This window comes from Bidens hawaiensis, unplaced genomic scaffold (genome assembly GCF_021521415.1).
Source record: "Bidens hawaiensis isolate Kalapana, Puna unplaced genomic scaffold, B.hawaiensis_p1.1 tig00013694_1, whole genome shotgun sequence".
NCBI classification, from domain to species: domain Eukaryota; kingdom Viridiplantae; phylum Streptophyta; class Magnoliopsida; order Asterales; family Asteraceae; genus Bidens; species Bidens hawaiensis.
Genome location: NW_027492165.1, coordinates 107,876 through 119,790, shown reverse-complemented (window position 1 = coordinate 119,790; position 11,915 = coordinate 107,876). Strand labels below are relative to the sequence as shown.

Genomic DNA, 11,915 nt, shown 5'->3' with positions numbered 1-11,915 from the left:
CCCATCTTCTCTGTCTTATATTCAGCTCCTTCTGATCAAATATGTGTTGTAGGCTTCTGTGATCAGTATCGATGGTACATTTTGTGCCGTACAAGTAGTGTCTCCAGATTTTCTATGCAAAAATAACTGCTCCCAATTCCAAGTCGTGAGTTGTATAATTCTTCTCATGTACTTTTAATTGTCGGGAGGCATACGCTATTTTTTTCTTCCATTGCATCTGTACGCATCCCAAACCTTTACGAGACGCGTCACAATAGACCATCAATTCATCAGTTCCATCTGTAAGACTTAATATTGGAGCTTCACATAACTTTTGTTTTAACGTTTGGAAGGCATTTCTTGTTCTTCTCCCTAGTCATACGTTCGGCATTTTTGGGTTCGGAGGGTTAAAGGTTGGGCAATACTTGAAAAGTTTTCAATAAATCGTCGGTAATACCCGGCTAGTCCCAAAAATTGGCGAATTTCTTTTGGTGATTTAGGTACTTGCCAATTCTTAATGGCCTCAATTTAACTGGGATTTACTTGGATTCCTTGTTGGTTCACAATGTGACCTAAAAATTGTACTTCTTGTAACCAGAATTCACATTTGGACAACTTAGCGTATAACTTTTCTTGCCTCGATAGTTCCAAGATTACACACAGATGTTGTTCTTGTTCTTCCTTACTTCTCGAATATATCAAAATGTCATCGATAAACACTATCACGAATTTTTCAAGGTAGGGTTAGCAAACCCGGTTCATGAGATCCATAAATACTACAGGCACATTGGTTAATCCAAACGGCATAACCAAAAATTCATAGTGACCATATCGAGTTCAGAAGGCTATTTTTGGGATATCTTCTTCCTGAATTCTTACTTGATGATAACCCGATCTGAGATCAATTTTCGAAAAATACTTCGCACCCTGGAGCTGATCAAATAAGTCATCAATTCGAGGTAAGGGTTATCTTTTTCTTTTTCACAAATAACACCGGTGCTCCCCATGGTGAATAATTAGGTCGGATAAATCCCCTTTCTAGTAACTCATGCAGTTGGTTGGACAGTTCTTGCATTTCAGAAGGTGCAAGTCGGTAGGGTGCCTTAGCAATGGGGGCTGCTCCCGATATCATGTCAATACGGAATTCAACTTGTCGGGTCGGTGGTAAACCAGGCAACTCATCAGGAAATATATCTGAATACTCGTGTACCACTGGGATATCTTCTATTCGCTTTTCTTCGGGATCCTTGGCTGTTACGCTCGCCAAGTATAACGTACAACCTTGGCGCAAATACTTTAATGCCGTAAATTGGGATACAAGAGGCAGTACAGTACCCGATTTCTCACATTGAATAGTTATTGCCTCATCATTCGAAAGGGGTATTCTAATAATCTTATCTTTACAAATAATTTCCGCTTTATACTTGGATAGCCAGTCCATAATAACTATAACATAAAAAATTCTTAATTCCACTAGATGTAAATCAATAAGAAACGGGTGGTCGTTTAGGATAAGGGAACAGTTTCGGACTATTCGGTTAACAATTATAGACTTACCTTTAGCGAGTTCTATACTGTATGGTTTCGTTAGCTCACTAACTGGCATATTCTCTAAAGGTAAAAAGTTGACAGATACGAAACTTCTATCGGCGGCTGTATCAAACAAAGCTGAAGCATACTGACCGGAAACTAGGAATGTACCTGTGACCACGTTCAGATCCTGACGCGCATCACCCAATCCTATTACAAAAGCACGTCCCCTTGCTGCGTTGGATGTTGATGCTTTTGCTTGATCCTGCCTTCTCACTGCACCCTGATTCAGCCTGGGGCAGGATCTCCGATAGTGTTCCGTACTACCACATTCATAGCAGGTACGGAGGCTCATGGTAGGTGGGGTTTGTTGATTGAGTTGTGGTCGGGTTGGTTGAGGTCGAGGTGGTTGGGTTGGTTGTTGTGGTCAGTTTACATTGTTGGTGGGGGTTCTACAACTGGGGGCATAATGTCCAGTTTTTCCACAGCTGTAACAAACTACCGGTTTACAATCACCCGCATGATGAAAATTACATTTCCCACACTTCGGTTTCTCCCTTTGTAAGCCTCTTGTTTCATATTCAAACTGGTTATGGCATATTTTCGGGTATTCGGATGGGCTTGTTTATTTTGAGGGTTCCCTTGCATCCTCATCCCATAATCTGATAGTTTTAAACTCGATGTTTCCCCCGGCATCCTTATCACACCACTTCTCATAAGATCAAAAGTAACAACACCCACTTGAGATACAGCACTTTCCAATGTTGCGTGGGCTACTGAATTAACTATGCTCCTCACAGCAGGGGTTAATCCCCAGATATAGCGTTCAATACGCTTAGCTTCCGGAGTAACTAACCACGGTACTAAGCGAGACAATTCGTTAAAATTGTTTGTATATCCCACATGGTCAGCACCCTTCATTACGAAATTCCACAATTCATGTCCCAACCTTTGAATTTCGGTTTTTGGGCAAAAATGCTCTAGCAAAAGGGTTTTTAATTCGGTCCATGACATACGGTTTATAGCATCTTGTCCCCTTATTTGAACCACTGTGTTCCACCACATCAAAGCATGATCCAGAAACATACTAGTAGCGAATTTGACTATACGGTCTGGTGGACATTCACTGATATTAATTACGGGCTTGGTCTTTTAATCCATTTGACCAATCCGTTAGGTCCCTCAATACATTTGAATTCAGTCAGTTTACACGATGTGAACTGTTTGTACGCATAATCCTGACGTGGGGGTTTAGGATTGTTACGATTATTACCAGTATTTGGTCGAGTGTTATTATTAGAAGTTGTGTTGATAGCCGATACGGGGTTTGGGTTTGTGACATTATCGGTGTTCAAAACGTTTTCAGAGTTCCCAACAACATTAACAGACGGGCAAGTATTATTAATGTTTATAACATTGTTAGTAGTCAGCAGGGTAGTAACACCCGGGGCTACATTAGTATCTGGCGGAGGTATATTAGCAGTGGCCGTAGTGGTGCTTGTAGGTTCATTAACAGTATTGTTGGCACGTATGCCTGCAGTGACTTGTGCTACAATAGTTGGTATCACTGCTTGTAGTTGACAAGCAATCATTGCGGCCACTTCCGCTTCAGATAAAAGGTTCGCTTTCTTCGGGGCCATACTATAAAATAATCAATTATATAATAATTAATATCGTTCCACCACAATAAGCACAACATCACGATATTACAATTTGCAAACACAAAACTATGCCAAAAAAACACATTTGTATTAGTCATAAACATTACTGTACATATGCATCTCAAAATTTAGCTCATATGCTTAACCTGGTATAGGCGATCCCTTGTATATGCATATCAAAATTTGTCACTAAGTGACATATAGACTTAATCCGATAAGGGCCAGTGCTTGTAATAGTGCTAAACCATAAACAGTTCCCAAGCCAGCCCAACATGCTACTACAAAATGGTGCATGGGAAGTCAAAAGACTATGTACACCAAACTATACTACTAGTGTTCTACCCGTTCATAACTACATTGTATAACAACTACACAACAGCAGCCACTAGGGCTGTAATAACCACCATACGTACTCCCAACAGTGTCATTGCCCGATCCTGACGCCAGCGGTTGTGAGCATTTAACCTCTGCACATTCCTTTCTTCTTGCTGCATGTACCACATGTGATCTTGCATGCCATGTCAATGTTGGTTAAGGTTATTTATCGATTGGGATTGTTCTAAAATCTGATCAGTCACTAAACCAAACCATGTTGAATCAGACAGAAGAGATGGCTCCGGTATTGGTGCGGGTAGACCCCAGGTGGGAATAGGTATCTCAGTGACCTGGACAAGTGATGTTTCTCCCCTATGGTATGTAGATCGAGGTGGGGGAGAGGTGTGCTCAGGTGGGCGCACGCTCATGCGAGCAATCTAACGGTTTCTAATAGTGGGTGGGGGTACTGGTTTATGCTGTACAGGTGGAGTAGGGGATCTGGGTGCTCGAATTGGTGAATGATAAGCACTAGTAGCTCCCGCCTCTAGCCTAGGTGTTTCCCTATAAGGGTAACTATCGCACCTGTAGCCCAATAAATCAGGCGGATCGGTCGGCAGCTCGTGTGGCACTACTGCGTCCCCTAAGTTCTAGCTCATCTCCTCCTCCGTTTCCTCCCCAGTTTCCTCTTCTGAGTCCTTCTCCTCTTCAAATAATGTTGGTACCGCTATAGATAAGCGATCAGTGGACCTCGACATGTTCCTGCACAATGGTTAGTAATAAGAATAATATCTTTAAATCATATTAATCATAATAAAATACATGCAAGTATTAATACACATAAGCACAAATAATCGTTTTATATATATATATATATATTATAATACACATATGTTGCTGTTTTTACCTATTGGATTGTTTATCGACTCCTTCTCGAATTCCCATGTACAAGCAAGTCCGTTATTACGTTCCGGACCATAATAACCCACTTTCCCATTCAAGTTCATCCTGAGAATCATTGGTATATATATTATTTAATATTATTTTATTCCCAGAGCCAATCGAGCCTACGGTTATATTGGGTCCTAAGGGACATCCTAATTCTATATAACCAATGGCTCCGATACCAACTTCTGTCACGCCCCGACCAGGTAGTTGCGAAAGCGTAAAACGGGAGTGTAACTTATAATACTAGTATCTATTCACAACGATCCAACTTCAGTTCTTAACACCAAGCACGTAAGCAATTATTCCAACTTGGCCTTACCTGAAAATCATGTTAAAACGGGTCAACTATGTCTAGTTGGTGAGTTTCAAGTTTCACAAGTACAAACGAAAACCAGTATACGTAATCATAGTATTCATGTTTTGCAAATACGTGATGTAATTATACTAAGCCACGAGTGAATCCTTGACCAGTTCTCATTACGTGGCCTCTCATGCCCACGCACTTCCTATGCCCACATTGGCTTTATTTGCCTTAAGTATGTACTTTGTCTAACACCACATAGCATGTTACAAAAGTTCACATGGTCATGTGCAATTGATAATAACATGTTCCGGCATACCCCTCCGGCCCATCAATTGGGTTTGTCAAACCAATAGTACTATTCACATGCCTTCGGCTCGTAGTTAATCACTCGTGTGGGAGGTCTTTCAAGTGTTAGCACTTAAATAATTCACATCATAGTAAGTTTTCAAGTACATAAGTATACGTAAACATGTTTTTCACCCCAAAAGTTCGTAAAACAGTTTAGAAAATGGGGTCGTGAGACTCATCTTATCGTAGTTCAAGCTGGTAATATGTGTCAGTAAGTAATGTGCCTCGATTATAGCTTGAATCCTATAACCGGTATCGTATGGTTAATACTAATACAATGTTTAAGCTAAATCGAGCTGTATAACTAGTCTGGGTATAGCTGGTAGGTCCAGAACATGACCATAGTCTTAGATTGTGACGTTGTACACTATGAAATGTTCAAAACCAGATTTGGCTCAGTTTCTCCGTTTTTCGAGCCTAGCCAAGTTGATCGTTTATGTGTTTTGGGATTAGGTAAGATCACATAAACTTAAGTAAACATATTGATTGGTAAAAAATGATTTTACTCATGAAAGAATTTTAAGGTTTCGGTATCTTGATTGATCGAAGGGTTCGTTTCCGTTTTCTTACGGTTTTTGTTATAAAAAACGCGTACAATCCATCCGCGTTGTCTGGAATTATCGTAAAAATTTTGTTTTTATCAAATTTATCTAAAACTATGATATTTGACCATTTTTGACATTTTGACATACCAGTCACTCCGTTAAACACAAAACTGCCGATTTCGTTAAAACAAATATAGTTTAAATCTCTGATTAATCATAACTAATTATGCACTTATATATAAATTATGGAAATTTTTTTAAAATAAATTAAAATATGGAGAATTTTATAAAAATGTTTTCAGAAATTTTATGATTAATTAATTATTTATAAAAATTCTTTTATGTGTTATAATTAGGTAATAAATAGCCCGTTTATACCAAACGACATCCAAAATATCCGATAATTTTTCCAGGTGGTCAAAATATCATGACATAGCTCCTGCAAAATCTCCAAAATCTAACTCTTTCGCCAAAATGTCTTTTTGCGCGTTTTTCAGCTGTTAAAACACAATTGAACAAAAGCATACATAGACATCTCCATATGTTCCCAAATTTTGCTAGTGATCTTAAGGTAAGATTTCCGGGTTCCAAACCATTTTTCATTATTTTTCATGAAGATTACCTATTTTTCCCGAATAAACGCCAATAAACGGTAATAAATTCGCTAAATATTTTCCGTTTATCGAAAAATTACCAAATTTGAATACGGACTCATTTACATGATCCCTAATGTACATGCGAAGTTTCACAAGCTAAAAACAAGCACTTCACAACCTTGTCGGTTTTCGGTGATTTACAAGCTAACAACAGCCCCTAAACGAGTAATACGGTATTACCTTGTCGGTTTTCGGTGATTTTCGATAGTTTAAATGACTCTCCGGGTCTTGGGCCACAAATTAAGTGTATCTACATATCATAAAACATCAAACCAAGCATAAATCATCCATAGAACAGCCCTGTTAATTAGGGTTTCGGTTTTGGTTTCAAACCGAACTTTCGAACCGTAAAAACGTTGTATTCATGTTCTAATCCGCGTTTTTGACCAAAAATCTATATGATTCTGCTTTGTAGACATGTTTAACATCAAAATATGAGTTTACTTTATTTTTATGGTTTTTCAATGGTTAAACATGTTTAAAACTAATCAAGCACTAATTTTCTATGTTTAAACCTTACTAATCAAGCTTGAAATCTCAAGAATTTAGATATTTACCTCAAAATTTTGGCTGCTAGATGAAGTACTCCTTCTGATCTTGAGTTGGTTAAGGTTTAAATGTTAAAATATCTTTTTTTTTATTAATTATATACAAGATACTAGAATGGGTGGGGTGTATCCCCATTTGCGGCCGCAAGTAAAGGGGGGGAGGGCTTTAGGCCTCCCTTTGGCCCATTAGTGCCTCGTTTTCCATTCCATGCATAAATCTCGGTCCAAAATTTAATTAGGGTTTGGTTTTTCGCGAGGAAATTAAATTGGGTGCAAGAAATAGCGCGAAAACGGTCGTTTTTCGACTCATTTTTGCAAAATAATTAAAACATATTAAAAGGTTGTAAAAACCCAAAATATTTTTATGGATTTCTTAGAACATGTAATATAATAGTTTTATAAATCTTTTTCGGCTTGATGGATGCTACAATGCTCGTTTTGATGTTAACAATTGTGTTTCAACTCATAGCGTACCAATAAACGAAACCTTTTTCGTTTAAAGGGTTTTAAACGTATTGAGGCCTAAATATCAATATGTTAGCCACTATAATATATATATAACTCGTATATGACCCCTCAGTATATATACGGGCCGTAATCAGTATCGGACGGTTACTCGTTTAATCGCTACGAATTAACCGATTTATCGTTTACTCGCTACATAATGAATAAGGTATACCTCGTTTTGTCACGAATGTCACATTTTTGGATCCACAAATGCTGAATTGTGTGCAGAATTTGAAGTAGTAATGAAGAAAAGGTTTGAGATGAGTTCGTTGGGTGAAATGATGACATTCTGTGGCTACAGGTCCGCCAAAGCTCGGCGGGAATTTTACTGCGTCAAGGGAAGTATGTTGAGGATATGCTAGAAAAATTTGGGTTAAAAAGATTCCAAGAGTGCAAACACTCCCATGGTAGAAAGGCCTCTACTATCATTTGATCCGGAATGGAGTCTCGTAGATCAAACGTACTATCGATCGATGATCGGGTCTCTGATGTATCTCACTGCCAGTCGTCTTGACATCAAGTTTGCAGTCTGCTAATGTGCTCGGTTCCAGGCTAATTCTAAACTCTCCCATTTAAATGTTGTTAAACGTATTTTTATATATCTGAAGGGACAACTGAAGTTAGGTCTTTGGTATGCCAAACAATCAGAATTTGATATTTATGCTTTTGCCGATATCAATTATGGTGGAGATGATATTGATAGGAAATCCACATCCCCTGGATGCCAGTTCTTAGTAGATCGTCTCATTTTCATGGCAGTGTAAGAAACAAAAAACGGTGTCCACCTCCACCGCCGAGGCGGAGCATTTTGCTGCATCAGCTTGCTGCTCTCAGGTTATCTGGATGCAAAACCAACTGTTGGATTACGGTTTGGAATTTCTTGATACTCCAATCTTTTGTGATAATGATGCTGTCATTGCAATTGAGAAAAATCCAGTTCAACACTCTAAAACTAAGCACATCGATATTAAATTTCATTTTATTCGTGACTGTTACGACCGAAAATTGATTCACCTTGAACAAGTTCACACTGATAACAATGTGGCGGACTTATTTACAAAACTGGTAGAAACAGCCAAATTTAATATGCTTGTGAGTTTCTTAAAATGCTTCGTTTCGAGGATTAAGGCTTTTTGGGAATAAATTTGTACATATTTAATTAATTTGCACAAATTTAGGGGGAGAAAAATCAAAAAGTAAAAAATAGTGTGTGTGCGTTTCTTTCTTTATTATTTAAAAAAAAGGTTTTTAAGATTCATTCTCGCTTAAAATTATGTCGGTTGCTCAAGTTTGAAGGATAAATAGTTGTATATTGTTGGTCCGGTGTTCTACTCGTAGATTCACAGGATAGCCATTTACCTAAAGCCTGAAAGCATCCAGGGCGATTGTGATGTGTTTTGTGTTTCGTATTCTTTCACTTAAAATATGTTGGTAACTCTGAGTTGGAAGGATATGTATCGTCATACATGTTTGGTCCTGTTAACCACTTGTGGTAATACATGATAGCCATTTACCTGAAAGCTTAAAGTGACCTGGGTGGCTGAATTCTTAACGCGTGTGTCTTCTGTAACTCCGTGGGAAATGATATTACTATTCAGTTAACAACTTTTTAGAAGCTTAAAAATATTTTCAAATGAAAATTGATCCAACCTTTGAAAAATGATAGGTAGATTGTTTCTGGGTGCCTAACGGGTGAAGTTATTAAGCTTAAAAGGCTCTAGAACAGTCATTGATTTGTATGGTAGCTTTCCATGATGCATAAAAGTTGAAGTGATATAAACTAAATTTGCTAAACTTACTATAGAGAGTTATACACGAGCCCGTTAGTGTCTTGATCATCAAAAATATTATGTTATTAAGTTATTGTTAAAAAAAATCTACAAAAGAGTTTATTTTATCTTATTAAATTTTGTTTTAAAAGCATAGAGGGTCAAACTAGAACTACAGAGATGGGGGCACACAAGTAAGTCCTGTCATGTCTCGAATGAAAGGCATGTAAGTCCAACGTTCAACCTTAAAGCTTAAATTCTTGTTCGCTTCTCTATAAAAATCTTTTGATCAAACACTAGGGGGTTGGAGTCAAATTGGGGTGATCTGGGGAAAGCCAAATACGCTTTGAGAAGAGATAGGAGGCATCACAGGTCCATGAGTGATGTCCATCTAAGCTCTATGCCGAACTGAACCTAACTCATATCACTAATGCAATGAAAATCATGCTAAGTTTGTTATACCTGCTATCAACCTGTTTCTTTATGTCATAATAACGCTGAACATGAATCCTAGTGACAGCCTCTTAAACAATATGATTCCATGTTCGGATCTTTTCATAAAAAAAAGGCGGCGTTTTTTTTACAAAAACTGAAATTTGATCCCAATCTGCAAAATTCTAAAAGTTTTTTTTGTTTATTGTTTTTGTTATTTTTTTATTTGTTTAATCTCGAAATCACTCTCCTCGAAACATGTGATTTAAACTGGGTCATTTTCAACGACTTTTTAAATGGTTTGGGCTGGATATCTTTTATGTGTGAAAATGTCTTTGGGCTGTCAAATTGCTTTGGGCCTGTTTAGAGGTTCTCGGCCCATGTGAGTTGGGGTATAAGTAAACCCCAACCTCCATTATTGTTCTCCATTCATTCATAACCTTTCATCTCTCTCAAACCACCCTGTCAGCCGAGAAATATCTCCTGCATAATCTAATCCCATGAAGCTGCTATTATTATTCATGTTTGTTGATTCACAGGTAAATGAACAAAGGTTCAAGCTAATTATTTTGTGAGAATTGTGTTCTTAATGTATTGACAAATGAGTAGATGGATTACACAGACGAACAAGGTGTCATGGGTGTTAGGATTAGTGATTGATGATTTCGATTGGATGTTTTAGGGTTATTTGTTGTAAATTAAACTAGGTTTGTTGCAGGTTTAATGAAGATCTCAGTGTCTTGGAGAAGATAACACATATTCCAAGAAGATAACCAAAGGGTTCTTTGTTCCCTGCCGTCAAAGAGTTCTCTATTGACTTTCGTTGACCGAGATCTCCTAACCTTGACCGAGAACTCATGTTCTCGATTGATTTTCGTTGACCGAAAACGCTGGACTTGATCGAAAACTCAAGTTCTCGGTTGAGTTTGGCAGAGAACACTTACCGTTGACCGAAATCTCATGTGGACAGAAATCTCAAGTGGACCGAGATCTATTATAATATTATTATTATCTTTCCCTAATGGTCCAACAATTGTGTTTTTGTCGTCATTGGCCCCTCATATCTTAATACTTGACTAACTTGCTTTAAAATATAACTATAGTCAAGTCTGTAGTTACTAACTTGATTCGTTTGGTGCAGTAATGGCTGATCAGGCTCCGTTAAAGTTTGTAGACACACATAATACAGCTGGACATTTATTTGATCCACCACCGGCCCACAAGGAGTTCAAGTCTATGATTGTCGGCCTAAACCCTTGCAGGATTTCTCACGCATTACGAGAAAACCCTGTCATATGCAAGAAGATGATCACTGACTTTTGGAATAATGCCTCAATCAATCAACGAGGGCCAGATGGAGTTATGTCGATAGATTCCAAAGTACAGAAGAAGCCGATCGTCAAAACAGAGGCTATTATAAGGGAGGTGCTTTTGTTTTATGATCAACCTGATTACCCAACGGAATACTCTACTACAGCTGTCTCTGAGATTCTTACCAGGATGGGATATGAGGGTACTTATCCTCCTGCAATCAAGAAACTATTTCACCCATACTGGAGGTTTTTGATACACACGTTCTTCACATGCGTATCGGGAAGAAAGGGGGATCTGACGAGATAAGTCATACTCATATGTCTGCTATCGTTGCTCTGATCATGGATTGGAATTACAACTATTCCAAGTTTGTCTTCAATTAGATGATGAGCAATCTGAAAGGGAAGAAGAAAGATTTTTCTCATGTATCCAAGATTTCTACAAATGATTTTCGACTCACACTACACCGACCTCGTCAGATCTGTTGATACTTTAGATATGAAGTCAATGGGACCCAACTCCTTTGGGTTAATGAAACAGTCCAGGAAAGGCTCGAAGATAGTCTATAGGGGCCTTCATGCTATGGAAAAATTTGGCAGATTTGCTGTAACTGAAGCTGTACAAGTTATAGCTCAAATTACCGATGAACATGTGATACCAGTTCAAAGGCGTTCTACTGCCTTTGAGATTAGTTCAGATGAAGAAGAAGAGACAGAACACCGTGAGACAGATACTGCTCCGACTGCTGAGCAGTTAACTGATTTTGAAGATGCCAAAGAATTATTACAATCAACTGCTCTTAAGCCTCTTCAAGCATTTTATGTAAATGAAGAAGATGATGTTCTCAAGGAACCAACCAATGATCTCATTCCACGAAAACGCTGAAAGAAAGATCCTAGATTGGACGTGTTGGTTCATGAAACTGAAACAACAACCAAAACACCAACAACAACCGCAATCACTAGCTTACAACAACCTGAGTCACATGCTCTAGAGACTCAAGTTGAACCAAGTTGATCCACTACAGAGCCATTGATTCAAGATCAGGTGTTAGATGGCATT

General features: G+C 38.2%; 1 long non-coding RNA gene across 1 annotated transcript; it reads left to right on the top strand.

Moving 5' to 3' along the window:
• The first annotated feature begins 1,774 nt into the window (after positions 1-1,774).
• Positions 1,775-1,990, top strand: LOC143544713 (uncharacterized). Its single transcript, XR_013137296.1, has 2 exons — positions 1,775-1,898; positions 1,941-1,990. It is a non-coding gene; the product is annotated as an uncharacterized LOC143544713 (long non-coding RNA).
• Positions 1,991-11,915: the final 9,925 nt, after the last annotated feature.